This window comes from Convolutriloba macropyga, chromosome 15 (assembly GCF_964194025.1).
Source record: "Convolutriloba macropyga chromosome 15, txConMacr16.3, whole genome shotgun sequence".
Taxonomy (NCBI): domain Eukaryota; kingdom Metazoa; phylum Xenacoelomorpha; order Acoela; family Convolutidae; genus Convolutriloba; species Convolutriloba macropyga.
The window spans coordinates 12,648,267-12,671,716 of record NC_134482.1 but is presented as its reverse complement, the minus strand read 5'-3'; positions in this window follow the sequence as shown (position 1 = coordinate 12,671,716).

Sequence of the window (23,450 nt, the reverse complement as noted above, 5' to 3'; positions counted from 1 at the left end):
TTTTCCTTGCAATTACATGCCAGAGTGGGAAAAACCCTATAACTAGATGATACACCGCTTTTGTTTAAAAACAGAACGGTTATTAATCTTTTATAGCTCCAAAGAATTGTTTTTTTCTTCTTTTGTTTGATGAAGAAATAATTGAGAACAGGCTTCTAACCGCTTTGCAATTTCTTTTTGAGCATTTTTAGGTGAAACACTTTCTGCCAGACAGAGTGAACCTTTGAAAATTTTCATTTATATACTATGGTTGAGAATCAAGCGGCCGAAATGGCAAGCCTTTTCTTCAGATTATCTTTTTTTATGATGAAATTTTTATAATGAAGTTTTCATTTTCAGCTATCTTTGTACTCTACTACGACTGTTATTCTTCTCGTTAGCTGAAAATTATCTGTGAATTCATATGTAACTTTTGGTTCTAACTTTTAGACTTTTTCATGTTTTGACGCAGAAATTGATAACGTTCATAAAAGAATTTAAAAAGTCAGAGAAGAATGGGTTTAGTGTTTTTGCGCCTTTTGTGCTTTTCTTACTCATCAAGCACGCAAATCAGCGCAACTGGCTTGAAAATTTTTGGGACCGTTTAAAAAATCTGTTTGTTTTTTTTCTCATTTAAAAAAATTTCACGATTCAAGAAATTTGAATCGTATTAGGGCGCCGTCTTTTTTTTAAAGATCTGTTCGGGAATTGGAGCAAAACAGGAAGCGGAGCAAAAAACCAATCGCTTTTGCGGTGTAAAAATTTATCACTCTAGGTTTAAGGTAGAGTGAGAAAACGGCGTTTCTAAATGGTTTAAGCAAAACATTCATAGTCCATTCTAGGTGTAGTTTTTGTTCATAAGTAACGGAGAGTTCTTTCAATTTTCGTTCAGGACTTGACTTGCTATGTTTTTAATTTTTTTAAAAATTTCTTCGGGTTGTTGTGATTTTGGTTTTCAAAAGAGAAAAGTTATTCCACTTTCCCTAACTAACTTTCTATGGATTACATGTTATTGTTAATATTGTAGGAAGCGTTGGTGTTTTGAACGAAACTTGCCGAATGACTAGAAACGAATAACAGCTCCAAATACAACTGAAAGAACTGACAAAAAAGTCAAAAACTTTGTTTTTAAAATCATTTGATTTATTTGTACTAATTTGGCATTATATTCTGGCAAAGATAAATTTCATTTGAATAGAAGTTATACCATCCTGGATACTATACGAGTCCAACAGCTTTTTTGAAAAAGCCAGTAATTTCTGATAAGTACTGCTGTTTTTATGTGAAATGGAAACGGAGATACATGTTGAGCATAAACAAAAATCCAAATAATTGATACAACTTGTAATTTTTTGGGGAAATAGTGCTAGTGGGTAAAATAGTATAACCAAATCGCCTCGAAATTTGAAAAAAACGGTCAATACATCCCTCACTGAGTAAAGTTCAAGTATTCAAACATCGCAAAATTAAATAGTTGAGCTAGGTGCATGTTCCCAGTGAAATGAAACTTGATAGCCTTGATAAGAAACATACTTAATCTTGGAAAATCTTACCAAGATCTTGCCATGTTACATGGCAAGATAATATCAAGATATGTACGAACTTGTATGATCTTTGCATGGCTATCAAGAAACAAGATCTTGGCAAGATTTCCAAGAAAGACTAACCATGACATGGCAAGAGATACCAAGTCGTAAAAATTAAAAAGCACCTTCAAACAAGATTTAGCACGAATTCATATGATTAAGCACGATTTATCAAGATTTATCAAGAATTATCAAGAATTATCAAGAATTATCAAGAATTGTCGGAAAATTCAGCTCCCGTTAGTTTATCAACCAACAATTGAGCCTACTTTTTCCAGTATAGTTAAATTTTTAAGTGGGTGCTAGCTCGGTATGTACATAGTACACACCTTATACAGGACCGCCATCGGGAAGGCCCCCACTAAAGTCCCATAAAAACATCTTTTTTATAACAAAAATGTTCGTCGGTAAATTTCAAAATTTCAAAAACGCCGGTAATACCGTTTAACAGTCATATATCAGCTTATTGTTCTATAAGTATCTTAAAAAAATTAGAATCGAACACAAAATTTTTCAAAAATCGATTTTCTCTTGAAAATGCCAAATTTTTGAATTTCCACATTCTGAGAGAGTTCTTAAAAATTTAATACTGGTACCAATAGTACAAGCCAGGGAAGTTTAAAAATACCGGAAAAAAGGGAAAATCTTACATCTACAACACCTCGAAAAATTGAAGACTTTTTACAGATTTTTTTTTGAGACCCAAAGAAAAGTTATCTGCTACAAGACCCAATATCCCAAAAATCTGGTTCTTTTTGGAAACAAAGACGTCTAATAGTTATAACTAACTGGTCCCGAACGTCAGAGGGCCGCAAAAAAGACAACTTAAAGAAATTCAAAAAAAAAGAGGCTGGAATTTGGAAGAAAAAAAACCTAACTCTCCAAACTACGATATCACGAAAAAAAAGAAACAATCCTCTTTTATAACAGAACGGCCGTCCTGGTATAATTTGTCAATGCAGGATAGACCAATTAATAGTCAAATATAAGCTTATTTTTCCCTAGATGTCTAAAAAAAGTTGAATCTAGCTTGAAACTTTTCAAATACAGATTTTCTCTTGAAAATTCAATCTTTCTTGGAATTTTTACATTCCGATAGAATTTTTAAGCAATTTGCTATTTTTATTAATGGTACAGACCAGAAAGGTATAAAAATCACGGAAAAATGAAAAAAAAACTCATCTAGAACACCTCGAAAAATTGAAGACATCTTACAGATTTTTTTTTGAGACCCAAAGAAAAGTTATCTGCTACAAGACCCAAGTATACCAAAAATCTGGTTCTCCTTGGACAAAAAGACACTTACTAGTGATAGCTAACTGGTTCCGAACGTCAGAGGGCCAAAAAAGACAACTTAAATAGAAATTCACAAAAAAGGCTATAATTTGGAAGAAAAAGTAGACTTAACTCGCCAAACTACGATATCACAAAAAAAAGAACAATCCTCTTTTATAACAAAACGGCCCTCCTGGTATACATTGTGAACGCAGATTATACCAATTAATAATCAGATATAAGCTTATTTTTCTCTAGATATCTAAAAAAGTAGAATCGAGCTTGAAACTTTTCAAAAAACAATTTTCTCTCGAAAATTCAAAACTTTTTTTGGAATTTATACATTCCAATAGAATTTTCAAACAATTTGCCATTGTCATTAAAACTACAGACTAGGGAAGTACAAAAATCACGGAAAAAATGAAAAAATCTAACATCTACACAAACTCGAAAAATTGAAGACTTTTTACAGAATTTTTTTTTGAGACAAAGAAAAGTTATCTGCTACTGGACCCAAGAATACTGAAAATCTGGTTCTTTTTTCAAACGATCACGTCTAAGAGTGATACCTAACTGGTCCCGAACGTCAGAGGGCCGAATAAAGACAACTTAAAGAGAAATTCACAAAGAGGCTAAAATTTGGGGTAGACATAACTCTCCAAACTCCAATCAATATAAAAGAAAGTTATACAATCAAAAGGTATACATCATCAATTATGTTCAATTACTTGACAGATATTGAAACAATATACGTCATTATTTTGTTTGTAGACAACGCAAGGGTTCAACAACTGACTGAGTTTGACATAATTATGGTCAAGTTCTCCGGTTAAGTGCACAATGTATCCCAATGGACAAACTTCCTTCAAACTGTTTAAAACTTTTCTTACATCGTCATTAGTAACCTGCAGCGTAAAATCAAGGGGCTTGAAAGAAAATTCGAGCACAGAAAGAACAGCATTTGTTTCTGATAGATCGAAATGCATACTTGTAAGCAGTCCAAACTTCACCTGGTGCCCATCGGAGTATTTCACAAAATGATTGCAACAACCTGTTTGTCTCAGAGGACACGCATCATCATGGCAATGATAATTTGAATTTTCGAATACAAAATTTTTCGTTGTTTTAATCATGCACTTTTCCGATTGAAACAAAGGATGTCCGGGTTGAAGAGTCTGCACAGATTTGTGATTCTTCAGAGTTAATGTGGAAAAAGTCAAGTCATTTGTGACTATTTTGGCAATCCGCGCTCGAAAGAAATCCCGCAAAAACCGCTTTGAAACAGTTTCTGTCAGTTGCAGGGGTGAGACTGACTTAGAGCATTTCTTTATTAAATTGTGATGGGCCGATTCAAAGGCAAAAGACGAGAACACAGCGAGAGAGCCGAACTTTGCAACCTAAAAAACACAAGGCTACCAAATCTTTATTAGAGGCGGCAAAAAAGACCAGTATTATAATTAAGGTAGGTTCGGCAATTGGCACCCTACAATACAATTAGTCACGTCAAAAAGGCCTTTTTAGGGGACTTAACTTAGCGGTATCTTTCAACTACCAAGGGAAAAAAACAGCTTTTCAAGAAAACATTTGAGAACTAACATCGTCAGACAGGTGCGACAACGAGTGCATGTTGAACGTTTCCGAGCATTCACCATAGAAATGGGGTAAAGTTTTTCTGAATGTCTTTAGCATTTTTGCGGCTAACTGACGCTTCTCGCTATCGTTTGGTTCCTCAAGTAGTAAACGGATTGCCGTTGAAAGACAAAAAAAATGTGCTAACAAATTCGGATGTAGGTAACCAGCGAAGGTAACAAAGCCGTAAAAGAGAAACGATTTAAATTCTGACGCTTTCCACATTTTCAATCTGTGGAGGCTTCTCAGTTGTCTCGAGAATTCTTGTGAGGGTAGGCGAAGTTTTGTCAAACGATCACTGATGGTCGATATAGCACCGGCTGATAAAACACTTTTACATATATTGTGCAGCAAGGTACGTACAACGCCCAGTAAAACCTGATGCATATAGTCGAAGGGAATGCAGTCTGGCAGTTTTACTACATCTTCAAGGCAAGATTTTCCTAAACAAATGGGTGTTCATAGGTTTTCAAAATAGTAAAGTGCGAAGAAAAAAATGAAACAACCTTTGATCCCCATGATTGGTCCACCAAGAATTTCAGTAAGTTTTAGGTTTCTTTGACGACTGGACACCGTCCTTTGATCACCTACTGATGAAAATCGGTAAACCCACACTTTTTTGGTCTGAGCAGTTTCACCAAAAACAAGACATCGCGGACAGCCGAACTTTCCATTGAATTGAGTGTGATTCAAGATCCCAGCCTTAGCAATCATGTCCAGGACCAAGAAAGCAATTCGAGCTTTTACCTATCAAAAAACAAAACATAGAAAAAGGGTCTCATGCAAAAAATACTGTAATTACTCGATAAGAACCTTGTAAGAACTATAAAATAAGAATTAATTCATAAGAATTATTTTGTAAGAACTTGATGAAGTAAAAAAAAACTGAAAATTACCTTGACATCTCGATTTCCAATTGTCAAATCGAAGCCCCTCTCAAGATGTTTCATGTCCTCACAAAAAGGTTTAAAAAATGTTTGATAACAGGGTTTCTTAGATCCTCCGTATAACGCGCCAAGCATCATATTCTTGAATTTAACACGCCTCGAAGCAGGGAAGTTCGCAACCATGAGCTAGATTGGATACAACTCAAATTTACTCGATTTGAACGGCGAAACTCCATCGGCGTTGAGAATAAGATGAATTACCTTTCCAGCACAGTTTGGCAACCTGATATCATCACAGGGGTTCCAATTATCCACGCGTCGCAAAGTGTCAATATTTTGATTTAAAACATGTTCCAGTTGACTCTTAATATCAAAATAGAACGCTACACCTTCCGGAAAATCAATTTTTTTAATTTGGTCGGAGTACTGATTAGCAATATTTTGTATTTGATGGAAAGAAGGCACATTATTGCAATGGGGTAACGCGTCTTGAAACAATTTGATAATGTCACGAAGAGCACGGTCAGAAAATCTGTATGCTGAATTGAGCTCTAGAATGCGATTTGAGAAGGAGGCAGCAGAAATTTTGCTATCTTTACAGAGTTCATCAGAACTTTCAGAGCAAGCAGGAGATGAGGAATCATCATCCGACAGATCAGGTACGATTGGCAAAAACTCTTCGAAATCCTGGCAACAAGGTGTGTGCACTGGAGTAGAAGCACAGAAAACTTGAACTTCTTCCTCATCCAACGAATGAGTGTTCAAAGGAGCTTCACAATTGTTCTCAAGAACCGTTATAGTTGGAAGACCTACAATTCTAGGTTCCGAATCTTCTTCACTTGATTCTGTTGTTCCTGAAGATTCAGCGCTGTCTGAAGAACTAGTAATTAAACCTGTTCTACGACGTCTGCAGAATTTAGAAGCTCGAGGTTTTCTAAATTTTGTGACAAATTTTCTTCGCTTTGAAAAGACAGCTACACTTGCATCAACAGCCACATCGGCAGGCTCAGAGGACAATTCGGAGGTGGGTACGACTGACGGAATGCGTGGGAGAAATCGCTGCCGTCCGGATCTCGTCCAGGAGTCATAAAGCCTCACGCCAGGACCGTGATACTCGACAAACGGGCACTGACACTCCACTCTGTTTTCGCCAAAAAATTCTCCGCCATAGAAGACTGTCACCTCTTGACCGGAACTGATACCTTTCTTTGCAGTAACTACAATCTCCATAAAATTGTGTTTTAAATCTGGAACATATGCGCAATTTGGCAGACACGAGGAATTGACAAACGAGATACCTCCAAGCATTAACTTGGAAGTTTTTTTTTTCCCAAACAAGAGAAAAATCATTTACATTAGGTTCAATGTCACTCCTGGCAATAACGGAGAGATAACCAACCACTCCAGAAATTTTTTTTCCAAAGGGCAGATCCTGTTTTGCGAAAACTCCGAAACTTGAAAATTTCGACTTCTCGTCTCGCGAATAATTTGCATCCAACGGTTTAAACTCTACGAAATCAAAAGCTTTGAGGTAATCGCTTATCATCCTATCGGCAAGAGCAAGCGATCGGAATTTGCGGTGCATAAACGATCAGGAACTTTCCTGGTTTTCAACTCTGTCGTATCCAAAGCAGCAGCTGTCGACTTCGAATCAGCAAACGACAATTCGCGCCAATGGAACACATTTTTCTCGAATTTTGTCATTCGGAAACAGGAAAAAGTAACAACTTGCGAGCAATCTAAAACCGAAGATTTTGTTTAAAGAAAAATTAAAAAGCAGAGATGTTGAAAACCAAAAATAATACATGCAGATCTACCATTTTAGGGCACTTCGAAAAAAAAATAATCTTTTGCGAGCAGGCTCCACAATTGGCACCCTGCTCAACCCTATATTTCCGTCGAAAACTGCGAACCAATGTATTTCACTGCAAACTTGAAGCAGATGTTCAGCAAACTTAAATATGGACACAAAGAAGCAGTCGTCGCGATCTGCACTCTGCTTCCATGCCTTGGTATCCGACAAAAATTTGCAAAACATTGAGCTTAAATATTATCTGCTATTAGAATGCAAAATAAAACACCCAATCTAATACCAAAGATCTTGTTAAATGAGAATTTAAACAGCAGAGATGTTTCATATCAAACACAGTAAAAACAGGTCTACATGTTTAAGGCGTTTTGAAAGGAATAGTAATTTGCAAGCAGGCTCCACAATTGGCACCCTACTCAACCCTATACTTCCATCAAAAACTGCGAACCAATGTATTTCGCTGCCAATTTGAAGCAGATGATCAGCAAATTTAAATATGGACACAAAAAAGCAGTCGTCGCGATCTGCACCCTGCTTCCATGCCTTGGTATCCGACAAAAATTTGCAAAACAGAGCTTAAATATTATCTTCTGCTATTAGAATGCAAAATGAAACACCCAATATAATACTAAAGATTTTGTTAAATGAAAAATTAAACAGCAGAGATAATTCATATCAAACATAGTAAATACAGATCTACAAATTTAAGCCGCTTTGAGAAGAATAGTAATAATTTGCGAGCAGGCTCCACAATTGGCACCCTGCTCAACCCTATATTTCCGTCAAAAACCTGCGAACCAGTAAATTTTACTACAAATTTGAAGCAGACGATCAGCAAAGTTAAATATGGACAAAAGAGCAGTCGCTGCGATCTGCACCCTGCTTTCACGCCTTTCTATCTGCCGAAAATTTGCAAAACAATGAGCTTAAAAATCTTCAGTTATGAAAATGCTAAATGAAAACATCAATCTTCATAATACCATTTTTCCAAAACCTTACTGCAGAAATTAGATCCTCAGTGGGGAAAACAAAAAGCACAGTGAGCGTGAGAAAATTGCTAAAAGCCATCGTCAGAGGAGCTGATTAGGCAATCATGTTTTTCTTCACATTCTACACAAACGGCCATAAAGTTTAGCCAACAAACGAATTTGACATCAAGCTTTTCTGTGGGTCTCCTGCATTCACAACACAAGGCATTTGCACGCATAAAATTCTTTCCAGACTTTATGAATAAACCAGCCACAGGGTACCTCTCTAACAGAGAATGAAGCCAATCAATCCCTGCCATTTGAGTTCGCTTCCAGGAGATCGGTATGTTCGCATTACAAACTTTGCCCCAGTTGTAGGCAAACGCTAAGCACTCTTGCTTCGTTCGGGTTCCACTAACAACAAAAGAAACCACAGATCTTTCCTGGGAGGAATTGAAAATTGTTGATCTCCCAGGCGTTTTAAGTGAAGTTTCCAGACTGATTGACTCAGATCTCTGATAAGCTCGCCTGAGAGTAGAAAACGGTATAGAAAACTTTTTAGCAGCCAATCGAATAGAGCACCCTTCCCTTTTTACAAATTCAGCGGCAGAAATCAATCGCAAATTCGAATACTTTGTTTTTGTTTTCCGCTGATAGTTTCGAACCATAATGCACTGAAGCCAAAAAGAAACTATATCATTTTTTGAAACACAGTTACAATACAGGAACTTCAGCCACTGGGGAACAGATTTCCCAAAAACCTACTTGATTGAAGCTACTTTTAAAAAAGCAGATTCCACAATCGGTACTCTGCTATGATATAAGAACAAGACCATAGTTCCTGACAGTTAAAACCTTTGAATCATTCTCTGAACCGTAAACCCAAAAACAGCGTATATTTCAGCAAAGATTCGGTGCAGACTCAGACATTGACAGCAGTTTCGAATGATAGCTGAAGTCAAAAACTAATTTCCAGAAAATATTTATAACAAAGCAAAACAAAAGCAAAACAAAGCTGAAAGTATCGCAGAGTACAATCATGTAGCAACTTTAAGAAAAAATGACAAGATAGTAAGATACATTGATGATAAAACAACAATTATATAGACCAAAAGTAAAGGCAGCAATAATGAGCTGGGCAGCATTACAAGATGTATATTGTCTTTCAAAAAAGTTCAAGTACAAATGAACTTTTATGAATAACCCGAAAAGAAAGCAAATCGACATGAATTATAGCTAAGAAAATAAATAAAAACAAGCAAACGATACAATATTAGGCGAAGTTTTAGCAATTGGAGCTAAAGTCTAGAGGAAGCAGCTGCTTGGAGCTATATTCTGGCCGCGTCATTTGAGGGATGACTAAAGTCCTAAAGTATTATAAAGTATGCTTTATACGAGCTCCAACCAATATTACAGAAAAGATAAATAGATAGAAAATTAGGAAAGGGAAAGCCACATATATATATACAATCAACAGCAAGCAGGACATTAGTTTACATAACAATTTTTTCCATTTCAAGAGATTAGACATGATATTTGAAGATATCTATAACAAAATCAGAGAACGAACCGCTATTATGTTTTAGCTTTGCGGAGTGAAAGTCTAAGGAGCAACAATTTGAACCCATATTCTTGTCTAAGTCGAGTGTCAACTGACTATGAGCACAAAAAAACGCCTCTGAACTTGACTTAACTTCAAGCATCATGTGCAGGAGATGCTTTTTTGTTGTTGTCCTGCTCCACCAATGGAGATGGTCTCATTTTACGCTTCCGTTTCATGTCGCGCCCCAGTTGGTTAACAGCTTCTCTAACTGCATTCCAATCATCATTGGGAAATCGCTTCAGCACACATGACTTGATCAACTCAATCTTTGCTCTTTCTAATTGCACTCGGGGCGAGTCCCGCTGTGGATCAAGCATACCATTGATCAGCTCCTCCTCACCAAAGAGCTTCCTGGCAATATTGCAAGCAAACTTGCTGGCTGAACTTCCTGGTAGATCCATCAGACTTTCCCCTGTATTAGGACACACCAATTCGTTATCAGCCAAAACTCTCTCAACCTGAACAGGAGATGCAGACGAATTACTTCCAGGCAGATTGTTCAAGAACTTTCCAAGCAGAATGCGCATTCTACGGTCTTCCCTTCGTCTTCTCTCCAAGCTTGTATTCAGACGCTTTAGAACAGTGAGAGTTTCCTTCTGAAGAGTCACGAAGGAACTGCTTGGATCTGGATCTACGTTCTCGATCGGGGTCTCTACAATTGCTTCTCCATCGGTATCGTTGCTAGAACTCTCGGAATCGCTATGATTATCAGTTTCCGGCAAAAGATTTGTTGGGGTTTTCTCGGGCACATGAGCAGATCCAACTTCCACGTTCTCGTTTGCCCTGGCAGAGGCGTTCGAACCATCGGACGACTTGTTCAAATCTCTCAAAAATGAGTTTGATGGATCAAAAGTTCCATCATCCATTTTTGACAAGAGTTTCTCCTTTTTTGAAGCTAACTCCTCCAAAGTATCAGCTTTAGCACACAAAACTCCACTACACGGTTTGTTTTTGACCCTCAGGCTAATAACTTCACCGAGTGACACGAACGCTCTATCACTACGCGGGAAACTGCCCCAACTGCTGTGAGTCAAACTTATGGTATCCCAGGTGTTGTCACTGGGAAAATAGAACAGAGAGAACACATCTGCAGTTTCGAATTTCTTTCCGGGAACTCTTTTCTGGGGCAAGGGTTGAGACATATTGTTATCACTGAAAATTAGCTGAAATTTAAGCCGAGGAACAAAGAGCAGCATTACATTCACCTAATTTAAACTTTAAAAGCAGGTTCCACAATCGGCACCCCGCTCTGAATCCCGTACTTTTTGCAGAAACACAAAACCAAGCTAAACAGAATTATTCTAATGCAAACGGACAATAAAAGAAAAACAAGAGCAATTTCTACAATATGCGCCCTGCTCCCCTCGCATAACCACAACCGATTTACAAAAGAAATCAGAAATTTTAATAAGAAAATTTTTGTGAGAGTAGGCTCCACAATCGGCACCCTGCTCCCCTCCCCCGACCCTTATACAAAAAAACCTAAACCGAAACTTAAAAACGAGATGATTCAAGAGATCAGGCTCTACAATCGGCACCCTGCCCAAACCCCGAACTAAAAAAAAACAAAATGAAAATTTGAAACAATATCCTAATGTGAGAGCAAGCTCCACAATCGGCACCCTGCTCCCCTCCCCCAAACCTTAACCCGAAAACCAAAATAAATATTAAGACGGAAAGAATCATGGGAGCAGATTCCACAATCAGCACCCTGCTCCCCTTCTCCAAACCTCAAACGAAATTAAAATGAAATTTATGTACAAGTTAATTCATGAGATCAGGCTCTACAATCGGCACCCTGCCCAAATCACAACCCATAAACAAAAAAAGAAATTTTGAAACAAGATCTTATGTGGGAGCAGACTCCACAATCGGCACCCTGCTCCCAACCCCCAAACCTAATTCAAAATTGAAATTAAATTCGAAAACGGGATGAATCGTGAAATGAGTCTTCACAACATACAAAAAAATTAGAGATTTTGACACAAGTTAAGTGAGAGCAGGCTCCACAATCGGCACCCTGCTCCCAACCCCTACCCCTTATACAAAAAATAAAATTAAATTTGAATAGATGAATCATGAGATCAGGCTCTATAATCGGCACTCTGCTCCCCTCCCCCTAACCATTATACAACAGTTAAAATGAAATTAATAACAAGGTGAAACATGACTTTAGGCTCCTCAAGTAAGGTTTAAAAACGTATTGCAAAGCACACATTTTATTCTTTTTGCCAATAAAAACGTTTTCGATTTCAACAAACGAAAATACGCGCTTGAGCTAATAGAAACAAATGCCTCAAAATTCAAAGATCAACAACAAATTTTTGTGGCTACAATTTTCTGACGAACTCCTCCAAGTAATTAGCCAGTTTAACATAACCATCTGGAGTGAGATGAACATTGTCTTGCGAAAGCTCCGTATCAGGCAGATCGGCAATTGCATAGTTCTTGAACGTTTTCTTTATTCGACCATTCAACAAATCAATTCCAGCCTTAGCACTCTTTCGATTTATAATTGTCATGATATACGTTTTTCTGCCATTTTCCTTACACCAGTCGATACACTGCTTTAACACCTGCTTTGTTTCCGCAATATGTTCGATTGGGTCATCTTTTCTGCGCGGATGCTGACTCACATCGTTCCCCCCAACTTGCAGAATTACAGTCTGGTATTTTTGAAGCACATCTTTGTATCTCACCCAGCTGGAAGCATTCATTCCAGAGACTCCGAAAAAATCTAGACAGTCACTTTTTCGGGACATCTTCTTGACGTGGGAGTCGCCAAAGACAAGTACTTTCGAATTCATCACTAAACAAAGAATAATGAAAAAAAGTTCTAAAATTCTATGATAAAAAGATAAAGTAACAATAAAAATTAGCAATTATTATCCTCTGATAAGAAAAATAAGAAACTCTATAATTCTATGAAAAAATTTTGAAAAAAAACTAAAAAATGAGCATTAATTAACCCCTAAAGAGTAGTTCCCCTGATACCCGGGGCTGGGTGGTCCCACTTAGACCTGTGGTGGTGGTCCCAGTTTACACTTGGTGGTGTCCCCTGATACCCGGGGCTGGGTGGTCCCAGTTTTACGCTGGTACGTATGAACCACAATTGGGTCGTTTTAGAGAAAGCAACCGAAAAGAGCAAAAGCCCTTCTCGGAAACCGCACAATGAGTATTTTTAGAGCTCGCAATCTGACAACGTATTAAGTACTTTTTTCGTAGATCACCAATATTCGATATTATCTCAGCTTCAGAACCTAATAGGATTATGACACTCCTACTTGGACCCTCAATCCATTTGAACAAGTCCTTGACTATACTGAAAGTCACTTTTCATGAAACTGCATAAGAGTATTTTTTGAGCTCGAAATTTGACAACGTGCTTAGTACTTTTTTCGTAGATCACCTATATCCGATATTATTTCTGCTTCAGAACCGACTAGGATTATGAGACTCCTACTCAGGACCTCAATCCATTTGAACAAGTCCTTGACTAGACTGAAAGTCACTTTTCATGAAACTGCACAAGAGTATTTTTGAGCTCGAAATTTGACTACGTGTTAAGTACTTTTTTCGTAGATCACCAATATTCGATATTATCTCAGCTTCAGAACATACTCGGATAGTGACACTCCTACTTGGACCCTCAATCCATTTGAACAAGTCCTTGACTGTACTGAAAGTCACTTTTCATGAAACTGCACAAGAGTATTTTTGAGCTCGAAATTTGACTACGTGTTAAGTACTTTTTTCGTAGATCACAAATATTCGATATTATCTCAGCTTCAGAACATACTAGGATAATGACACTCCTATTTGGACCCTCAATCCATTTGAACAAGTCCTTGACTAGACTGAAAGTAACTTTTCATGAAACTGCACAAGAGTATTTTTTGAGCTCGAAATTTGACAACGTGCTAAGTACTTTTTTCGTAGATCACCAATATTCGATATTATTTCAGCTTCAGAACATACTAGGACAATGACACTCCTACTTGGACCCTCAATCCATTTGAACAAGTCCTTGACTAGACTGAAAGTCACTTTTCATGAAACTGCACAAGAGTATTTTTTGAGCTCGAAGTTTGACAACGTGCTAAGTACTTTTTTCGTAGATCACCTATATCCGATATTATTTCTGCTTCAGAACCTACTAGGATTATGACACTCCTACTTGGACCCTCAATCCATTTGAACAAGTCCTTGACTATACTGAAAGTCACTTTTCATGAAACTGCATAAGAGTATTTTTTGAGCTCGAAATTTGACAACGTGCCAAGTACTTTTTTTGTAGATCACCTATATCCGATATTATTTCTACTTCAGAACCTAATAGGATTATGACACTCCTACTTAGGACCTCAATCCATTTGAACAAGTCCTTGACTAGACTGAAAGTCACTTTTCATGAAACTGCACAAGAGTATTTTTTGAGCTCGAAATTTGACAACGTGCTAAGTACTTTTTTCGTAGATCACGTATATCCGATATTATCTCTGCTTCAGAACCTACTAGGATTATGACACTCCTACTTAGGACCTCAATCCATTTTAACAAGTCCTTGACTAGACTGAAAGTCACTTTTCATGAAACTGCACAAGAGTATTTTTGAGCTCGAAATTTGACAACGTGTTAAGTACTTTTTTCGTAGATCACCAATATTCGATATTATCTCAGCTTCAGAACCTACTAGGATTATGACACTCCTACTTAGGACCTCAATCCATTTGAACAAGTCCTTGACTAGACTGAAAGTCACTTTTTATGAAACTGCACAAGAGTATTTTTGAGCTCGAAATTTGACAACGTGTTAAGTACTTTTTTCGTAGATCACCAATATTCGATATTATTTCTACTTCAGAACCTACTAGGATTATGACACTCCTACTTAGGAGCTCAATCCATTTGAACAAGTCCTTGACTAGACTGAAAGTCACTTTTCATGAAACTGCACAAGAGTATTTTTTGAGCTCGAAATTTGACAACGTACTAAGTACTTTTTTCGTAGATCACCTATATCCGATATTATTTCTGCTTCAGAACCTACTAGGATTATGACACTCCTATTTGGACCCTCAATCCATTTGAACAAGTCCTTGACTATACTGAAAGTCACTTTTCATGAAACTGCACAAGAGTATTTTTTGAGCTCGAAATTTGACAACGTGCTAAGTACTTTTTTCGTAGATCACCTATATCCGATATTATTTCTGCTTCAGAACCTACTAGGATTATGAGACTCCTACTCAGGACCTCAATCCATTTGAACAAGTCCTTGACTAGACTGAAAGTCACTTTTCATGAAACTGCATAAGAGTATTTTTTGAGCTCGAAATTTGACAACGTGCTAAGTACTTTTTTCGTAGATCACCTATATCCGATATTATTTCTACTTCAGAACCTACTAGGATTATGACACTCCTACTTAGGACCTCAATCCATTTGAACAAGTCCTTGACTACACTGAAAGTCACTTTTCATGAAACTGCATAAGAGTATTTTTTGAGCTCGAAATTTGACAACGTGCTAAGTACTTTTTTCGTAGATCACCTATATCCGATATTATTTCTGCTTCAGAACCTACTAGGATTATGAGACTCCTACTCAGGACCTCAATCCATTTGAACAAGTCCTTGACTAGACTGAAAGTCACTTTTCATGAAACTGCACAAGAGTATTTTTGAGCTCGAAATTTGACAACGTGTTAAGTACTTTTTTCGTAGATCACCAATATTCGATATTATTTCAGCTTCAGAACCTACTAGGATTATGACACTCCTACTTAGGACCTCAATCCATTTGAACAAGTCCTTGACTATACTGAAAGTCACTTTTCATGAAACTGCACAAGAGTATTTTTTGAGCTCGAAATTTGACAACGTGCTAAGTACTTTTTTCGTAGATCACCTATATCCGATATTATTTCTGCTTCAGAACCTACTAGGATTACGAGACTCCTACTCAGGACCTCAATCCATTTGAACAAGTCCTTGACTAGACTGAAAGTCACTTTTCATGAAACTGCATAAGAGTATTTTTTGAGCTCGAAATTTGACAACGTGCTAAGCACTTTTTTCGTAGATCACCAATATTCGATATTATTTCAGCTTCAGAACCTACTAGGATTATGACACTCCTACTTAGGACCTCAATCCATTTGAACAAGTCCTTGACTATACTGAAAGTCACTTTTCATGAAACTGCACAAGAGTATTTTTTGAGCTCGAAATTTGACAACGTGCTAAGTACTTTTTTCGTAGATCACCTATATCCGATATTATTTCTACTTCAGAACCTACTAAGATTATGACACTCCTACTTAGGACCTCAATCCATTTGAACAAGTCCTTGACTAGACTGAAAGTCACTTTTCATGAAACTGCACAAGAGTATTTTTTTAGCTCGAAATTTGACAACGTGCTAAGTACTTTTTTCGTACATCACCTATATCCAATATTATTTCTACTTCAGAACCTACTAGAATTATAACACTCCTGCTTAGGACCTCAATCCATTTGAACAAGTCCTTGACTAGACTGAAAGTCACTTTTCATGAAACTGCATAAAAATATTTTTTGAGCTCGAAATTTGACAACGTGCTAAGTACTTTTTTCGTAGATCACCAATATCCGATATTATTTCTATTTCAGAACCTACTAGGATTATGACACTCCTACTTAGGACCTCAATCCATTTGAACAAGTCCTTGACTAGACTGAAAGTCACTTTTCATGAAACTGCACAAGAGTATTTTTTGAGCTCGAAATTTGACAACGTGCTAAGTACTTTTTTCGTAGATCACCTATATCCGATATTATTTCTACTTCAGAACCTACTAGGATTATGACACTCCTACTTAGGACCTCAATCCATTTGAACAAGTCCTTGACTAGACTGAAAGTCACTTTTCATGAAACTGCACAAGAGTATTTTTTGAGCTCGAAATTTGACAACGTGCTAAGTACTTTTTTCGTAGATCACCTATATCCGATATTATCTCTGCTTCAGAACCTACTAGGATTATGACACTCCTACTTAGGACCTCAATCCATTTGAACAAGTCCTTGACTAGACTGAAAGTCACTTTTCATGAAACTGCATAAGAGTATTTTTTGAGCTCGAAATTTGAGAACGTGCTAAGTACTTTTTTCGTAGATCACCTATATCCGATATTATTTCTACTTCAGAACCTACTAGGATTATGACACTCCTACTTAGGACCTCAATCCATTTGAACAAGTCCTTGACTAGACTGAAAGTCACTTTTCATGAAACTGCACAAGAGTATTTTTTGAGCTCGAAATTTGACAACGTGCTAAGTACTTTTTTCGTAGATCACCTATATCCGATATTATCTCTGCTTCAGAACCTACTAGGATTATAACACTCCTACTTAGGACCTCAATCCATTTGAACAAGTCCTTAACTAGACTGAAAGTCACTTTTCATGAAACTGCATAAGAGTATTTTTTGAGCTCGAAATTTGACAACGTGCTAAGTACTTTTTTCGTAGATCACCTATATCCGATATTATTTCTACTTCAGAACCTACTAGGATTATGACACTCCTACTTAGGACCTCAATCCATTTGAACAAGTCCTTGACTAGACTGAAAGTCACTTTTCATGAAACTGCACAAGAGTATTTTTTGAGCTCGAAATTTGACAACGTGCTAAGTACTTTTTTCGTAGATCACCTATATCCGATATTATTTCTGCTTCAGAACCTACTAGGATAATGACACTCCTACTTGGACCCTCAATCCATTTGAACAAGTCCTTGACTAGACTGAAAGTCACTTTTCATGAAACTGCACAAGAGTATTTTTGAGCTCGAAATTTGACAACGTGCTAAGTACTTTTTTCGTAGATCACCTATATCCGATATTATTTCTGCTTCAGAACCTACTAGGATTATGACACTCCTACTTGGACCCTCAATTCATTTGAACAAGTCCTTGACTATACTGAAAGTCACTTTTCATGAAACTGCATAAGAGTATTTTTTGAGCTCGAAATTTGACAACGTGCTAAGTACTTTTTTCGTAGATCACCTATATCCGATATTATTTCTACTTCAGAACCTACTAGGATTATGACACTCCTACTTAGGACCTCAATCCATTTGAACAAGTCCTTGACTAGACTGAAAGTCACTTTTCATGAAACTGCACAAGAGTATTTTTTGAGCTCGAAATTTGACAACGTGCTAAGTACTTTTTCCGTAGATCACCTATATCCGATATTATTTCTACTTCAGAACCTACTAGGATTATGACACTCCTACTTAGGACCTCAATCCATTTGAACAAGTCCTTGACTATACTGAAAGTCACTTTTCATGAAACTGCATAAGAGTATTTTTTGAGCTCGAAATTTGACAACGTGCTAAGTACTTTTTTCGTAGATCACCTATATCCGATATTATTTCTGCTTCAGAACCTACTAGGATTATGAGACTCCTACTCAGGACCTCAATCCATTTGAACAAGTCCTTGACTAGACTGAAAGTCACTTTTCATGAAACTGCATAAGAGTATTTTTTGAGCTCGAAATTTGACAACGTGCTAAGTACTTTTTCCGTAGATCACCTATATCCGATATTATTTCTACTTCAGAACCTACTAGGATTATGACACTCCTACTTAGGACCTCAATCCATTTGAACAAGTCCTTGACTATACTGAAAGTCACTTTTCATGAAACTGCATAAGAGTATTTTTTGAGCTCGAAATTTGACAACGTGCTAAGTACTTTTTTCGTAGATCACCTATATCCGATATTATTTCTGCTTCAGAACCTACTAGGATTATGAGACTCCTACTCAGGACCTCAATCCATTTGAACAAGTCCTTGACTAGACTGAAAGTCACTTCTCATGAAACTGCACAAGAGTATTTTTGAGCTCGAAATTTGACAACGTGTTAAGTACTTTTTTCGTAGATCAAAAAATATTCGATATTATCTCAGCTTCAGAACAAACTAGGATAATGACACTCCTACTTGGACCCTCAATCCATTTGAACAAGTCCTTGACTAGACTGAAAGTAACTTTTCATGAAACTGCACAAGAGTATTTTTTGAGCTCGAAATTTGACAACGTGCTAAGTACTTTTTTCGTAGATCACCTATATCCGATATTATCTCCGCTTCAGAACCTACTAAGATTATGACACTCCTACTTAGGACCTCAATCCATTTGAACAAGTCCTTGACTAGACTGAAAGTCACTTTTCATGAAGCTGCATAAGAGTATTTTTTTAGCTCGAAATTTGAAAACGTGCTAAGTACTTTTTTCGTACATCACCTATATCCGATATTATTTCTACTTCAGAACCTACTAGAATTATAACACTCCTGCTTAGGACCTCAATCCATTTGAACAAGTCCTTGACTAGACTGAAAGCCACTTTTCATGAAACTGCATAAGAGTATTTTTTGAGCTCGAAATTTGACAACGTGCTAAGTACTTTTTTCGTAGATCACCTATATCCGATATTATCTCTGCATCAGAAACTACTAGGATTATGACACTCCTACTTGGACCCTCAATCCATTTGAACAAGTCCCTGACTAGACTGAAAGTCACTTTTCATGAAACTGCACAAGAGTATTTTTGAGCTCGAAATTTGACAACGTGTTAAGTACTTTTTTCGTAGATCACCAATATTCGATATTATCTCAGCTTCAGAACCTACTAGGATTATGACACTCCTACTTGGACCCTCAATCCATTTGAACAAGTCCTTGACTATACTGAAAGTCACTTTTCATGAAACTGCACAAGAGTATTTTTTGAGCTCGAAATTTGACAACGTGTTAAGTACTTTTTTCGTAGATCACCTATATCCGATATTATCTCTGCTTCAGAACCTACTAGGATTATGACACTCCTACTTAGACCCTCAATCCATTTGAACAAGTCCTTGACTAGACTGAAAGTCACTTTTCATGAAACTGCATAAGAGTATTTTTTGAGCTCGAAATTTGACAACGTGCTAAGTACTTTTTTCGTAGATCACCTATATCCGATATTATCTCTGCATCAGAAACTACTAGGATTATGACACTCCTACTTGGACCCTCAATCCATTTGAACAAGTCCCTGACTAGACTGAAAGTCACTTTTCATGAAACTGCACAAGAGTATTTTTGAGCTCGAAATTTGACAACGTGTTAAGTACTTTTTTCGTAGATCACCAATATTCGATATTATCTCAGCTTCAGAACCTACTAGGATTATGACACTCCTACTTGGACCCTCAATCCATTTGAACAAGTCCTTGACTATACTGAAAGTCACTTTTCATGAAACTGCACAAGAGTATTTTTTGAGCTCGAAATTTGACAACGTGTTAAGTACTTTTTTCGTAGATCACCTATATCCGATATTATCTCTGCTTCAGAACCTACTAGGATTATGACACTCCTACTTAGACCCTCAATCCATTTGAACAAGTCCTTGACTAGACTGAAAGTCACTTTTCATGAAACTGCATAAGAGTATTTTTTGACCTCGAAATTTGACAACGTGTTAAGTACTTTTTTCGTAGATCACCAATATTCGATATTATCTCTGCATCAGAACCTACTAGGATTATGACACTCCTACTTGGACCCTCAATCCATTTGAACAATTCCTTGACTAGACTGAAAGTCACTTTTCATGAAACTGCTCAAGAGTATTTTTGAGCTCGAAATTTGACAACGTGTTAAGTACTTTTTTCGTAGATCACCAATATTCGATATTATCTCAGCTTCAGAACCTACTAGGATTATGACACTCCTACTTGGACCCTCAATCCATTTGAACAAGTCCTTGACTATACTGAAAGTCACTTTTCATGAAACTGCACAAGAGTATTTTTTGAGCTCGAAATTTGACAACGTGTTAAGTACTTTTTTCGTAGATCACCTATATTCGATATTATCTCTGCTTCAGAACCTACTAGGATTATGACACTCCTACTTAGACCCTCAATCCATTTGAACAAGTCCTTGACTAGACTGAAAGTCACTTTTCATGAAACTGCACAAGAGTATTTTTTGAGCTCGAAATTTGACAACGTGCTAAGTACTTTTTTCGTAGATCACCTATATCCGATATTATTCCTGCATCAGAACCTACTAGGATTATGACACTCCTACTTAGGACCTCAATCCATTTGAACAAGTCCTTGACTAGACTGAAAGTCATTTTTCATGAAACTGCATAAGAGTATTTTTTGAGCTCGAAATTTGACAACGTGCGAAGTACTTTTTTCGTAGATCACCTATACCCGATATTATTCCTGCATCAGAACCTACTAGGATTATGACACTCCTACTTGGACCCTCAATCCATTTGAACAAGTCCTTGACTAGACTGAAAGTCACTTTTCATGAAACTGCACAAGAGTATTTTTGAGCTCGAAATTTGACAACGTGTTAAGTACTTTTTTCGTAGATCACCAATATTCGATATTATCTCTGCATCAGAACCTACTAGGATTATGACACTCCTACTTAGGACCTCAATCCATTTGAACAAGTCCTTGACTAGACTGAAAGTCACTTTTCATGAAACTGCACAAGAGTATTTTTTGAGCTCGAAATTTGACAACGCGCTGAGTACGTTTTTCGTAGATCACCTATATAAGATATTATTCCTGCATCAGAACCTACTAGGATTATGACACTCCTACTTAGGACCTCAATCCATTTGAACAAGTCCTTGACTAGACTGAAAGTCACTTTTCATGAAACTGCATAAGAGTATTTTTTCAGCTCGAAATTTGACAACGTGCTAAGTACTTTTTTCGTAGATCACCTATATCCGATATTATCTCTGCATCAGAACCTACTAGGATTATGACACTCCTACTTAGGACCTCAATCCATTTGAACAAGTCCTTGACTAGACTGAAAGTCACTTTTCATGAAACTGCACAAGAGTATTTTTGAGCTCGAAATTTGACAATGTGTTAAGTACTTTTTTCGTAGATCACCAATATTCGATATTATTTCAGCTTCAGAATCTACTAGGATTATGACACTCCTACTTAGGACCTCAATCCATTTGAACAAGTCCTTGACTATACTGAAAGTCACTTTTCTTGAAACTGCACAAGAGTATTTTTTGAGCTCGAAATTTGACAACGTGCTAAGTACTTTTTTCGTAGATCACCTATATTCGATATTATCTCTGCTTCAGAACCTACTAGGATTATGACACTCCTACTTAGACCCTCAATCCATTTGAACAAGTCCTTGACTAGACTGAAAGTCACATTTCATGAAACTGCACAAGAGTATTTTTTGAGCTCGAAATTTGACAACGTGCTAAGTACTTTTTTCGTAGATCACCTATATCCGATATTATTCCTGCATCAGAACCCACTAGGATTATGACACTCCTACTTAGGACCTCAATCCATTTGAACAAGTCCTTGACTAGACTGAAAGTCATTTTTCATGAAACTGCATAAGAGTATTTTTTGAGCTCGAAATTTGACAACGTGCGAAGTACTTTTTTCGTAGATCACCTATACCCGATATTATTCCTGCATCAGAACCTACTAGGATTATGACACTCCTACTTGGACCCTCAATCCATTTGAACAAGTCCTTGACTAGACTGAAAGTCACTTTTCATGAAACTGCACAAGAGTGTTTTTGAGCTCGAAATTTGACAACGTGTTAAGTACTTTTTTCGTAGATCACCTATATAAGATATTATTCCTGCATCAGAACCTACTAGGATTATGACACTCCTACTTGGACCCTCAATCCATTTGAACAAGTCCTTGACTAGACTGAAAGTCATTTTTCATGAAACTGCATAAGAGTATTTTTTGAGCTCGAAATTTGACAACGTGCGAAGTACTTTTTTCGTAGATCACCTATACCCGATATTATTCCTGCATCAGAACCTACTAGGATTATGACACTCCTACTTGGACCCTCAATCCATTTGAACAAGTCCTTGACTAGACTGAAAGTCACTTTTCATGAAACTGCACAAGAGTATTTTTGAGCTCGAAATTTGACAACGTGTTAAGTACTTTTTTCGTAGATCACCTATATAAGATATTATTCCTGCATCAGAACCTACTAGGATTATGACACTCCTACTTAGGACCTCAATCCATTTGAACAAGTCCTTGACTAGACTGAAAGTCACTTTTCATGAAACTGCACAAGAGTATTTTTGAGCTCGAAATTTGACAATGTGTTAAGTACTTTTTTCGTAGATCACCAATATTCGATATTATTTCAGCTTCAGAATCTACTAGGATTATGACACTCCTACTTAGGACCTCAATCCATTTGAACAAGTCCTTGACTATACTGAAAGTCACTTTTCATGAAACTGCACAAGAGTATTTTTTGAGCTCGAAATTTGACAACGTGCTAAGTACTTTTTTCGTAGATCACCTATATCCGATATTATCTCTGCATCAGAGCCTACTAGGATTATGACACTCCTACTTAGGACCTCAATCCATTTGAACAAGTCCTTGACTAGACTGAAAGTCACTTTTCATGAAACTGCACAAGAGTATTTTTGAGCTCGAAATTTGACAATGTGTTAAGTACTTTTTTCGTAGATCACCAATATTCGATATTATTTCAGCTTCAGAACCTACTAGGATTATGACACTCCTACTTAGGACCTCAATCCATTTGAACAAGTCCTTGACTATACTGAAAGTCACTTTTCATGAAACT